The 12,740-nt window shown below is 37.3% G+C and overlaps 1 protein-coding gene across 1 annotated transcript in view; it reads right to left on the reverse strand.

The window, feature by feature from the left end:
* Window positions 1-12,740, reverse strand: part of GRM7 (glutamate metabotropic receptor 7) — a 1,568,320-nt gene that overhangs the window by 1,073,310 nt on the left and 482,270 nt on the right. The gene's annotated exons all lie outside the window — the stretch shown is intronic.

Consider the following 12,740-nt stretch of genomic DNA (forward strand, 5'->3'; position numbering starts at 1 on the left):
GTTAAAAAAAAAAAAAATCAGACATTGTATTGCACTGAACAAATCTATAAAGTGTTAAGAAGTGAAGGTGTGAGGAATTGACACAGTGACTGGAACAATGTGCTCAAGCACAGTAATGATTGTGAGGGTGGCAAACGATCGGGCAGTATTGTGTTCTGTTGTGCATAGGGTTACTATGAATCAAAGCCAACTCAATGGGATCTAAAAACAACAACAGCACACCAGCAGTTTGGAGAAGGAATAAGATGAAAAGGAAGAGGAATAAAAAGATTTAATGGAGTGATAGAAATTGGAAGAGTGAGAAGAAAAAATCAGAGTAATTGAGTGAAAGGAAGATGTGAAAAACAAATAGACACAAAAATTCCTGCCTTCCTAGACCTTTTACACCTGACAGTTCTGTTGCTCTTATACATGTATTTTTTATGATACTCTCCTCTTGAGTTTCTGCAATCACTTTGCTGAAGTTGTCTCCTAAAAATCTTCCTTACATCTACTCTATTCAGGGTTGACCTCACACCACCAAAATGTCTCTTATGAAGTCATTGATGACCTTAATGTTGGTAACGGAAGTGCTCAAGTCTCCATTATCTCTCCACTTTAATCTCAATCTTTCTCACAAATATGCTACAAGAATCAACGAAAATATATTTTATGTATTGGATATATGAAACAAACTCTTTAGTCTAAAGGCAGAATTGTTTAAGCTTTAGTTTTAAAACATAATTGCATTATTTTTGTTAGGTACTCTCAAGCAGTTTCTGACTCATAGTGATCTTATGGACAAAAAATTAAACATGGCTCAATCCTGCACCATCTTCACAATTGTCGGTATAGTGGAACTCATTGTTGCAGCCACGGTGTCAATCTATCTTGCTAAGATAGATTGCTGATTCTCTGCTTTTCTTCTTCAAGGATTAGTTCCTCTTGATAACATGACCAAAGATGAGAGATGAAGTCTCACCACCCTCATTTCGAACAAATGTTCTGTATGTATTTCTACCAAGATAGATTTGTTCATTGTTTTGACAGCCCATTGTGTATTCAATATCTTTCACCAACACTATAATTCAAATGCATCAATTCTTCTTTGGTCTTTCTTACTCTTTTTCCAGCTTTTACATGCATATCAGATGATTGAAAAGACTATGGCTTGGGTCAGGTGCACCTTAGTCTTCAAGGTGATACCTAGCTCTTTAACATTTTGAAGAGGTCTTTTGCAGCAGATTTGTCCAGTGCAATATGTCTTTTGATTTCCTGATTGCTGCTTCCATGGGCTTGATTGAGGATCAAAGTAAAATTAAATCCTTGACTTCAATCTTTTCTCCATTTCTCATGATGTTGTTTCCTGGTCAATTTGTGAGGCGAGAATATCTGATCAAGAATTGAAGGCAATGAAGGAAAAAGTTCAGTCATCAGTGAAGGCATTGACAAAGGTAAGGCTCCAGGAGTTGATAGGATATGATTGAGAGTTTTGGTAAATAGGTGTAACACAGGAAGGAGTCATTTGTTTATGCCAAGAAATTTGGAAGCTATCTGCTTGGCCAATCAACTGGAAGAGATCCATGTTTGTGCCATTTCCAAAGAAAAGTGATCCAAGAGAATGAGGAAATTATGGAACAATATCATTACTTTCACATGCAAGTAAAATTTTGCTGAACATAATTTTAAAAATTGCTGCAGCAGTATATAGACAGGAAACTGTCAGAAATTTAAGTCTGATTCTGAAGAGGATGTGGAACAAGGGATATAATTGCTGATGTTGGATGGATCTTGGCTGAAAATAAAGAATACCAGAAAGATGTTTACCTGTGTTTTATTGACTATGCAAAGGCATTCAACTGGGTAGATCATAACAAATTATGGGTCAGATTGAGATAAAAAGATATTTTCAGAACACTTAATTTTTCTCATGAGGAACCTGTACATAGACCGAGAGGCAGTCATTCAAACAGAACAAGGGGCTACTGCACAGTTTAAAATGAGGAAAGATGTGTTTCAGCTTTTGGCCATAATTATCCAATCTGTATGCTGAGCAAATAATCTGAGAAGCTGGACTATATGAAGAAGAACACAACATTAAGTTTGGACGTAGAGTGATTAACAATCTGCGATAGGCAGATGACTCCAACTTCTTGCTGAAAATAAAGATAACTTGAAACACTTGCTGATTAAGATCAAGGCTACAGCCTTTGGTATGGATTACACTTCAACAATAAAAACAAAAAAATCCTCACAACTGAACGAATAAGGAATATAATTGCATTAGATCTTGCTCTATAAATCTCATTAGTGTGGACAAGAAAATCGCTAACTTTACAATCCAAAATCTGTGTTAACATTGTATAGGTTTTCCAATCTGCCATATACTCACAAATAAGCCAACCTTAAAGAATTAAGGACTGCACACCTCTCCACCACATTGCTGTAACAGCTTTACCCTGATAGTATGTATGGTGGGATAAAAGGCTCTCTGGACAAGTGAGATTTATGGAAGGAGTTGAATGAAAAGAGCAAGGAGATTTCTTGTTTTCACATGCCAGAATTTCTCTACATCCACAAATGTTTATTTGGTACTTACTATTTCCATGGGATTGTGTTATGAGCTCTGGCCAGCTCCTGGACAAAAGAAGCTGCCCAAGAATTTCTAGTTTCTCTTTTCCTTTTTGTAATGTCTGTAGATGCCTGTATAGCATTCATGATCTTTCAAGTTGCATCAGTGACAAGGTGAAATAAATGTTGTGTTGCCACAGATATGTGAATAAATGCCAGGGAATAGCATACTGGGGTAGAAGTGGGGAGATGAGTGCAGCTCAAGGAACTGCACTGTGGAAGGCATTGGTCAAACAGGTATGCTTGGAGAAGATATTCCAGGCAGAGGGAACTGCTTGAATTAAATCTCAGAGGAATGAAATGTTTGGTGGTTGGGGTCCAGCTTATTCTAGGAAAAGAACAAAGGACACTAACTTAATGGTCATATGCTACACTGAGAGAAAAGGAAATAGATTTAGAAAGCAAAATGAAGGGTTTTCAATACTATTTCTTTGTGTTTGTCTACTCATTGAACTTTGTTACATAACAGAATATTAACCCACTCTTAAGTATTTGTATTCAGTTCCACACTTGCATTATTACAGATTTTAACATCTCAGAAAAGTACATAAATGTGTTAAATATTCTTCTTTCCTATACTTAGCATTTTCCCAACTGAATAATGACAGACTCTATAAAGCTAGTTTTAGTAGAAATTTTCCTGCTGCAATTGTCTCCCACACAGAGCTTTTGAAAACATTTTATTAGGTTGCATGGCAAACACAACCAGTAGATTCTCGTCCCCATCTCAGCATGCAATGAGTCCTGTCATTTCTTTCTCCATGAGCCTCATTTCTCCTGGGCATCAACACAGAATGTTCAGCCATCTTATTAAACTTATGCCCCTTAAGGGAAGAGCGGTAGAACAAGGTCTCTCTACTGCCACTTCTACATTTCAAAGAATGTCTGTTTACTCCCATTATCAATAACCCACAGTCACAGAGGTTGAGTTAGAAAAATTCTGAGATCGTAGAAAAAATTGAAATAGCTTTTCTTCTTTCACACCATTAGGCCCACAAGAGCAGAAGCTATTTTTATTAGCAGAAACATCCCTGTTGACCCTGCATGATTAGAACAAGTAGATACAACAAATATCTGTATACTGTAAAATTTTCTAGTAGTGATAAATTCCCCACCACTCTCATCCTTCTATCTCAAGTCATGGGATAGGACAGAGCTAATTGAATAAGCTGATATTGAAATCTGGCTCTTAATGATTTCTGTTGCAGACTTAAAGCTTAGGAAAATTGCATTCTCTATCTCTTTAGAAACCTAGTGGTTTGGGAAATCTTCCAAAGTGTTTAAAGTGGTACAGGTTTCTTTTGAGGATGAGGTTAAAGTGAAAAAATAAAAAAAAAAGATTCTTGCCTTTAATTTCAAAAGTTTACTTTTATTAGAACAGTTCACATGGATATTAACTTTTCCCTTTTCTTCCCAATGTACATGGAAAAGAATTACAGGGGTATGGAAGACAATCTATTATATCTTATAACACATTTTATAATGCATATGTGCCATTCCCTCCTACCACCAGCAGTTACCCCTACCACTTACTCTTTGAATAAGAAGATCCAAAGCTTATCTTGGGATGTCTACAATAGATAGCTCCAATAAATTATGGTGGGATTGCCAATCTGCTCTATACTCTCCAGGCCAAGGGATGGGCCTGTGACCAATGTCAGGGCACTGGAATGCTTTTTCACTGAATTCTGAGTTGGGAGCACAAGACTGAAGCCTACCAGGAGCTGGAGCTGATTTACCCTGTTGGTGGTTCCCTGAAGAGACAGGCTATCATATCAGACTATCTGGATCATTAGAGTTGCCTCTTTTTCTATTGCTTTCAAGCTTGGGTCTTTGGTCTTCCTCTCATTCTTTGAGTTGTTGCTCAAAGAATTATTGTGTGTGTGTGTATGTGTGTGTGTGTGTGTGGTTAAGCACCCAGAGTTGGTTTATATTGTTTGCATTTTTTTTTTCTTTTTTTGGGGGTGTGTGTCAGGTATTCTCCAAATTTTTATGACTAAATTAAATATTGAGTAAATATTAAACTAAGAAAAATAGCATTAAAAACTACATTGATAAAAATAACTTCAAAAAATAGCTAGAAATTCTACTGTCATATGCCTGGTCTCAGTTGTGTCATTCTGGAGCATAAGTCAAGGTCACGGTATACAATTGTGTGTTCTCAGGATTCACTATGAGCTTATTCATGCCTTTTTCACTCAAGAGGCTGACTCCAAGGCTAGATATTTGTTTGTTTTTGACTACATAAAAAACTGTAAGCAGGTTTTTATATTTCCATATAATAGATGAGTACCCCTCTGCAAAGTATAGACATAAACCTAGTAGCAAATATTGATCATCATACAAAAGGTAGTCATGCTGGGAATCAGACAGCTAGGCAGAAGTCTTATTCTACTGATCCAGGTTGCCACTCAAAGCCATTGCACCAATTTGAATGCAGTAATCCAAGGCTGAGTGAATTTCAGAGGAAATAAACCTCATTCCAACTTTAGTCCACACTGTTAAAGGACATGGAAGCTTTACTTTCTTTAATAATATTAAGGAAAGATCTTGCAAAATGTGCTTCTTGGATGAGGCAAATGGTAAGCACTGGACTACGAGGTGGAAGGTTGGCAAATCAATCCCACTCAGAGGTGCCCCAGAAGAAAGTCCATCTGCTTCCAAAAAGCCACAACCTCAAAAACTCTGTGGAGCACAATTCTACACTGCACACATGAGGTCACCATGAGTCAGAATCAATTCAATGACAACTAATAACAACAACAATCTTGGAAATTACTGTAACACCAAGAAAGCTAGTAAAGGAGAAATTTATTACAGGAGGCCTTCATCTCCTGAGGATTCTTGGCCCCAGGGCCCCTCTCACCCAGGCATCCTCAGCATCCCATGCTCATCACTCTACTCTAGTGATCTTTTCTACTTCAGCATAACCTCCAACCAACATCTTACATCTGTTTTCTCACCAAGATATTTTATTTAGATGTTTAGAAATGTTTGGGATAGTGCACTATGGTTTAGTAAAAGGATTTATACTGATTTAACAAAGTACTGAAGCTGACCCAGTGCAGTGTTTTAAAAAAGCAATAACTCGATCAACATACATATTTTCATTACAACTAACTTGTTTTATTTCTTTTTCCTTCTATTTTAGATTTATTTATGGCCAACTTTAAGTAGCATTCTATTCTTTAACTACCCTCTGTCAGTTTGTCATAATATGGTGGTTTGTGTGTTAGTATGATACAGAAAGCTATGCCACCAATATTTCTAATTCCAGCGGTTACTCATGGTAGACAGGTTTCAGCAGAGATTCCAGACTAAGACCAACTAGGAAAGAAGGACTGGTGATCTACTTCTTAAATTAGTCAATACTATGGATTACAAGAGAATATTGTCCAATATAGGGCTAGAAGATGAGCCCCCTAGGTTGGAAGGCAGCAATGGATTCAAGGATGACAGTGACTATAAGTATGACTCTGGACCAGACAGCATTTCAGTCTGTTGTATGGCACCTCATATAGCCATGAGTCAGAGACTTTGGCTACTAACTACAACAACAATAACAATAGCAACTACTCTTCAAAATACAGTGGGAATCAAATAGATGAACTGAGGGAAAAGTTAAAGCAGGATGGATTCTGTGAGCCTAATGTAAATCATTCTAATTTCTATTTTCTCTCTTATTTACAGTTAAACAAATCACCTATAAGAATGGACTGAGAAAATTTATCTTAGTCATTCAAAAATGTGAAGAGTGGACCACGTATTACACATATCACTTCATACAAGATTTTACAAAATAGCATTCACGATGCTGATGGAAGTCAGTAGTAATGTTCATTTTTGTTTGTTTGTTTGTCTGCCAAAAAGAATTTGCTCATAAGCGTCAATAATTTCTATACTCACCAGCATGAAAACTTTGAAAACAATTCAAATAAATAAATAAAATAAAGTTGTCATAGAGCTGACTTAGATTCATGGTAATCCCATGTGTGTCAGAACAGAACTGTGCTCCACCAGGTTTGCAATGGTTGATTCTGATTTCTCCGAAGTAAATCATTAGGTCTTTCTTGCAAGGCACCTCTGAGTAGACTTGAACCTCCAACCTTTCAGTTAGGAACAGAGGATGCCAACCATTTATACCACCCAGGAGCCCCTTTGAAGAAAATATGCTACTATATAATTAGTCACAATTCATTCTAAGCTTTGTGCTTAAAATTCTGACAACTTGACCTTTCCCAAAGGAAGTTAAGATCATCTTTGAGAACAAATATATCAGGTAAGTGTTTATGTTGTTGGTTGTTCAATTACAACTAAATTCGAAAGGATTGCTGACATCCTAGAGAAAATAAACCCTTTATGTAGATGAATATTTGTAGTGTGTATTATCTAAAATTTGAGCCCTTCTAATTCTCCCAAATAAAACTTTTATCATTATTACCATCTCACTGCTGTTGAGTTGATTCAACTCATAGTGAGGCAGTATCTCTATGGAAGTAGATTGCCCAATCTTCCCTCTGAGGAGTGACTAGTGGGTTTCAACAGGCAGCCTTCTGGTTAGAAGTCAAATGCCTTAGGCACTACACTACCATAGCTTTATTTATATTATTTCCACTTATATGCAAGCTTATGTTGAAACCTATATATTACTTTCTCAAAGGACTTCCTAATACTATGCCTTGTGGATGTAAGTATATCTCAGAATCACCTCTCTAAAAATGATCTTGCCTGAAAATTAAGTCCAACTCTAAAATATTAATGCAAAGTAATAATGCTGTCCAGTGATTACTGGCAATATGTTTTAAGTGCTTGCTATTTAAGCTCTCAGCCAAAAGAAGAACAAGAAATGTGAGGAAAGGAAATAGATAAATTTGAAGTTACACAAGGTCAAAGTATTTCAAAGTCAGTCCATGTGGCATGTATTTAGGATGGCTACTGTTACTGTCAAAGATCTTCAGCATCTGCTGTCCTCCAATTTACCTAAGAGAGCTAATGCAATTGAAGTGAGGCCTTGTAGAATTTCCTAAAATCTCTTGAAAGATTTAACAGCAGGGATTCATTTGCCAAATAAATGGAAAACAGATCCCTCTGTGTGGGTCTCAGAGAGGCTACATTTACAAAATCAAGTTGTTCAAAAGAACAAAATAATTTAAGAAGAAGTTGAAGTTCAGTAAATAGATTTGGCAAGCAGTTGATGACTAATTAAGTTTCATGAACGGAAGTATCTGATTACTTTTAAAAATTATCACATGACTAATTCCAGTGCCCATTCTTGCCTCTGTTTTGATGAAAATTGCATTTTTCACTGTGAGCACAATACAAAGCACTCCCTGTGCACCCAATGGGCTTTACTTGCTTGCTCACTGAGGTGGAACACCAGGAAAACCTCTGGGAAGGGCAACAAAAAAGACAGCACTTAATCACCCTAATGTTGGTTGCTCTTACTATTACCTGACCTCAGTTCAGCACCCTATTCAGATTCACTGCAACATCACAAAAAATGGAACAATGCTGCCTGATCATGTGCCAGCCTCATGATCATTTGTGGATCACACTGTTGTGTTCCACAGGGTTTTCATCAGCTGATTTTTAGAAGCAGATCATCAGGTCTTTCCTCTTGGTGCATCTTAGGCTGTAAACTCTCCTGAAACCTGTTCACCATCATGGCAACTTTCATATCTCCACTGACAGACAGGTGGTGACTCTGCACCAGTTGCATTCATTGGCAGGGAAAACTGGGTCTCTTGTATGCCAGGTGAGAGTTCTACCACAGACCCACTGCCACTTTTCTAACTTTTGGACAGACACCTCAACTTCATCAGGAAATGCCTTTTCTGCTCTGTGTGTACCTTATTTCCATAAAGTCAATTTTGACTCATGCCAAGCCCATGTATTACAGAATAGAATTGTTCCATAGGGCTTACTTGGCTGTATTTTAATGGAAACGGGGAATTAGGTATTTTCTTCCATAGTGCCAATGGGTAGATTCAAACCATCAACCTTTAGTTTGATAGTTGAGTGCAAACCATTTGTGCCACTTAGGAACCCGTGTGCACTTAGTGCAAGTAAAATTCAAACTTTCTTTTCCAAAGCCAAAACTCAAGCATGTTCTGTAAACAGTTAAATCACTTTGTATAATGAGATACTAAAATTTGAACAACATGGTACAAGTTAGGGGCAGTAGATATTTAAGTAATATTTTCTATTATGGATTTTTAGCTAATCTAAAAAGAAAATGAAACCTACTGCCATTGAGTCCATTCAACTCATAGTGATTGGCAACATTCATTGGGTTTTCACGGCTGTAAATCTTTATAGAAGTAGATTGGCTCATCATTGTCCTTCCATGGAACAGTTGGTGGGTTTGAATATTGACCTTTTGTTTCATAGCCATATATCTTACCCACTGCACCACCAGAGTTCCTTAGACCTGATTATCCTTGAATCTGATTTTATGTTTCCATTTAGTTCTATAAACTAATTAGTATTTTACTTTTTTTTTTCCCTACTGAAATTTTTCTCTTTTGTTGACATCCATCAGATTTTTTGAGACTCAAAATTGGTAATCTCTTCCAATGAAGATTTTTATAAAACTGAAAATAGAAAGCTTTACCTGGAAGGCAAACATAGCCTCATTAAATAGGGAGAATAGACCAAGCCTTCTGCCTCTAAAGTGAATTGGGCATATGATATTTTTACAAAATTATGGTTACTTCACAAAGGAGGCTATCACAGAACAGTGATGTTCTCCTCCTTACTCAACTAATTAAATAATTTGTCAATAGGATTCTCTATATTTGGACTTCTACCCCTCTATGAGAAGATGAACTATGTTCCTTTTGACTATATCATGAAATGCCAGATTCCTTTTTTTTTTCTTTCCTTAGCACATTCATCATACAGTTGTCATCTCCAAGCAGGTAAATATAGGAGTTTACTTCACCTTCAGATCTTTTCACATCTCCCCCATCTTGCTGCTGAAGTGCAGGGCAGGTAGGTGGATAAGATGAGAAGGAATTGCTGAGATATGCTTTTTCACTGGCTTTTTTTTTTTTTTTTTCTTCAGGCAACAAAAATTCTCTGTCATCATCTATTTCTAGTCCTACAGAGACAATGATATTTTATTGCTGGGAGGAACCAGTCCTTTAAAATCAGGATGATATGCATCTGAACATTGTTTGAACCAAGTGAGAGAGCAAATAAATATGTGATGACTTGGCACCCCAGAGAAGCAGTGTGCAGGCTTCTGGAGAGTTACGGAAGGAGTTCTGTCCAGAACCTGAAGCTTTTGGCTCAAAAGTAATAGCTCCCATACTTCTGAGAAGAACACTAGGTGTCTTATCAATTACAAAATCCTAAACACATTTTTTTTTAAAAGCAATAGTATTTCTCCTGTAACATTTAGAAAGTAAAATATCACCAAACAATTGTATTCTGGGTTTTTAATATGCTTCTCATTTCCCAATTCCTGGAATATTATTCCCCATCCCCTTTACAGGAGCTCTGGTAGTGTAGTGCCTAAGGCACTTGATTGCTAACCAGAAGGCTGGCAGTTCAAACCCACCAGCCACTCCTCAGAAGGAAGGTTGGCAATCTACTTCCATAATGATACCGCCTTGGAAACCCAAGAAGGAACTCTATGAGTCAGGTCCGACTCGACAGCACATAATGACAACAACATCCTCTTTACATTGGACTTGCTTGGGTACCTCCTACTTAACTTTGGGGCTTAGCTAAACATGTACCTTCTTCCAAAATCCTCTCTTTCTATCATGCCCTGTCCTGGCTTTGTTAATTGTTCCATTATTTTATTTGTAATCTTCAAAGATGTGGGTTTTTGTTATGTTAATTTTGTTATGTTAATTTTGTCCTGTTGTTACTACTACAATAATTTATCATCATTGTTTCAAAAGAGTCCCATAAAGTAATTGTCAGCTATGCATTGCATGAATGTAAGGCTTACCACCAGATGTTTTGTTCCATGTATTCATTCCATAAATTAGTTTATTGTAATAGATTAATGATCACATTGGAAAGCCGGAACTGAAAAACACTTCAAAGAGCTTCACTGTACCAACTACAGCTTTGGTATTGTCATCACTTGTACCATTACCAAATTATTTTTAAACACAATGTGTATTTATTAAATGCAATCTGTGTTGAGACCTGCCCTGAGTATACAATATTGAAAGGGAAACACTGCCTGTCCTCAAGGAACTTACCTTCTAATGGGAGGGGATCGTTAGACAAATGAATACAATTCAATATGATAAATTCTATGATAGAGTTACCCTCAGAATATTCTGAACTCATATAAAAGAAACCACAGCCAAACTCATTGCCCTAGAGTTGATTCTAACTCATAATGACACACTGGGTTTCCAAGACTGTAAATCTTTACAGAAGCAGACTACCCCAACTTTCTTCCACAGAGTGGCTGATGCATTCAAACCACTGATTTTTTGTTTAGTAGCCAAATGCATTAACCACTACACCACCAGAACTCCCTCACAAAAATAGAGAAACCCTTAATCACACTAAAGAAGGTTAATGTAGAAGAAAAGTTGTTCTAGATTAAGTAGAAAAAAAAGTAAATTTATTTAAATCATTCTGGGTAAGTCACAGAATCACTGGGGAGGCCAAAGGACCAATGTCATAAAATGAGAAGAAACAAAGGAAGGCTGGGCTGTCAGGATAAAAGTCTAAATAACAGCACAGAACCAAGTTGTCTTGGGCATTACTATACCTATACCTCTGAGAAAGTGAACCTGGAGATGCTGCTGCAGCCAATTGCTACGGGATACAATTTCTGCCCCTGAAAATGGGAACCACTGCTGCTGTTGCTGTCTACAACATAGGTTTTCTGTTGCTGTTGCTTTCTACAACATAGGTTTTCTGTTGCTCTTGCTTCTTTGTGTCCTGAGCTTTTGATTTGTCTGTGGAGGGTAGTGGTGATCCAGTGGTAGAATTCCCATCTTCCATGGAGGAAACCTGTGTTTGATCCTGGCCAGTGCAGCCACCACTTGCAGAGATTGGAGTGTGGCTATGATGTTGAACAGTTTCCAGTGGAGATTCCAGACCATGATGGATGGGGAAGAAAAGCCTGGAGCTCCACTGCTGAAAATCAACCAATGAAAACCTTATGGATCACAACAGTGTGATCTGCACTAGGATAGCACAGGACTATTAGTGTTTTGTTTCATTATGCATGGGGTCCCTATAAGTTGGAATTCGAATCAACAGCATCTAACAACAACAACATTTGATGGGTATGATTAGCCAAAAGTGAGCTAAACAACTGTACCCTAGCTTCAAGGGATCAAGGGAAGATATCTGGGAACATGGCTATCTCGCCTTTTCACCTCCACAGTGATACGTAAGCTAAAAGTCTCACATTAACACTTGTGTAATAGGCGATTCTCCAAACATAAGGTATATTTGTAAATGTTGTGCTGTTAAAAAAGACAAATGTCCATACAGTAATCTCAAATAGGGCTATAAGGAAAGACTGAGTCAAGGATAGCTTTCTGCAAGGTGTTGTGTTCTAATATGTAAGTAAAAGTTAACTGACAGTCAGGGAGAAAGAAGAGAACTTGCAAAAGCACAGAATGTCCTGAGGCCCACAGAAGGTGGAATGTGATGGAAAAAAGAGTGTATGTATGGGGCTTGGCATGGGAATTAAGGAGGATAAGGTAGCATGGGAATGGGTTTGGAGATTAATGCAGACTCACATCAAAAATGACCTTCTATTTTATGCTAAACATCTTTTGTTCAATCCTTTGGTGAATGGGAAGTCAGGGACAGATCATGAAAACTTTAGAAAGATTATCTTTGTAGCTGAATGGATAATATTTTGGAAAGGTAACTCTAGAGATATAGATAGCTGTAGCTGTAAATGAAAGAAAATAAAATGGGCCTAGAACTAAGACAACAGCAATGATGCTGGTAGAAGGGGACAAACTCAAGAGCTGCTAACAAATTGAACATGGCTTAAAATCTGACAAGTTGTGTTAGCCACTGAGGATCCAAAAACAAGTAAGAGAGTCTTCTTGAGGAACTTTAAAAAAAAAAAAAAAAAAAACATGGTCATTACTTGGTCACAGCCAGCTACCCAGAGGGACCGAGTAGTT

This window comes from Orycteropus afer, unplaced genomic scaffold (genome assembly GCF_000298275.1).
Source record: "Orycteropus afer afer isolate SDZICR_OR568_19922 unplaced genomic scaffold, OryAfe1.0 scaffold00144, whole genome shotgun sequence".
Lineage (NCBI taxonomy): Eukaryota > Metazoa > Chordata > Mammalia > Tubulidentata > Orycteropodidae > Orycteropus > Orycteropus afer.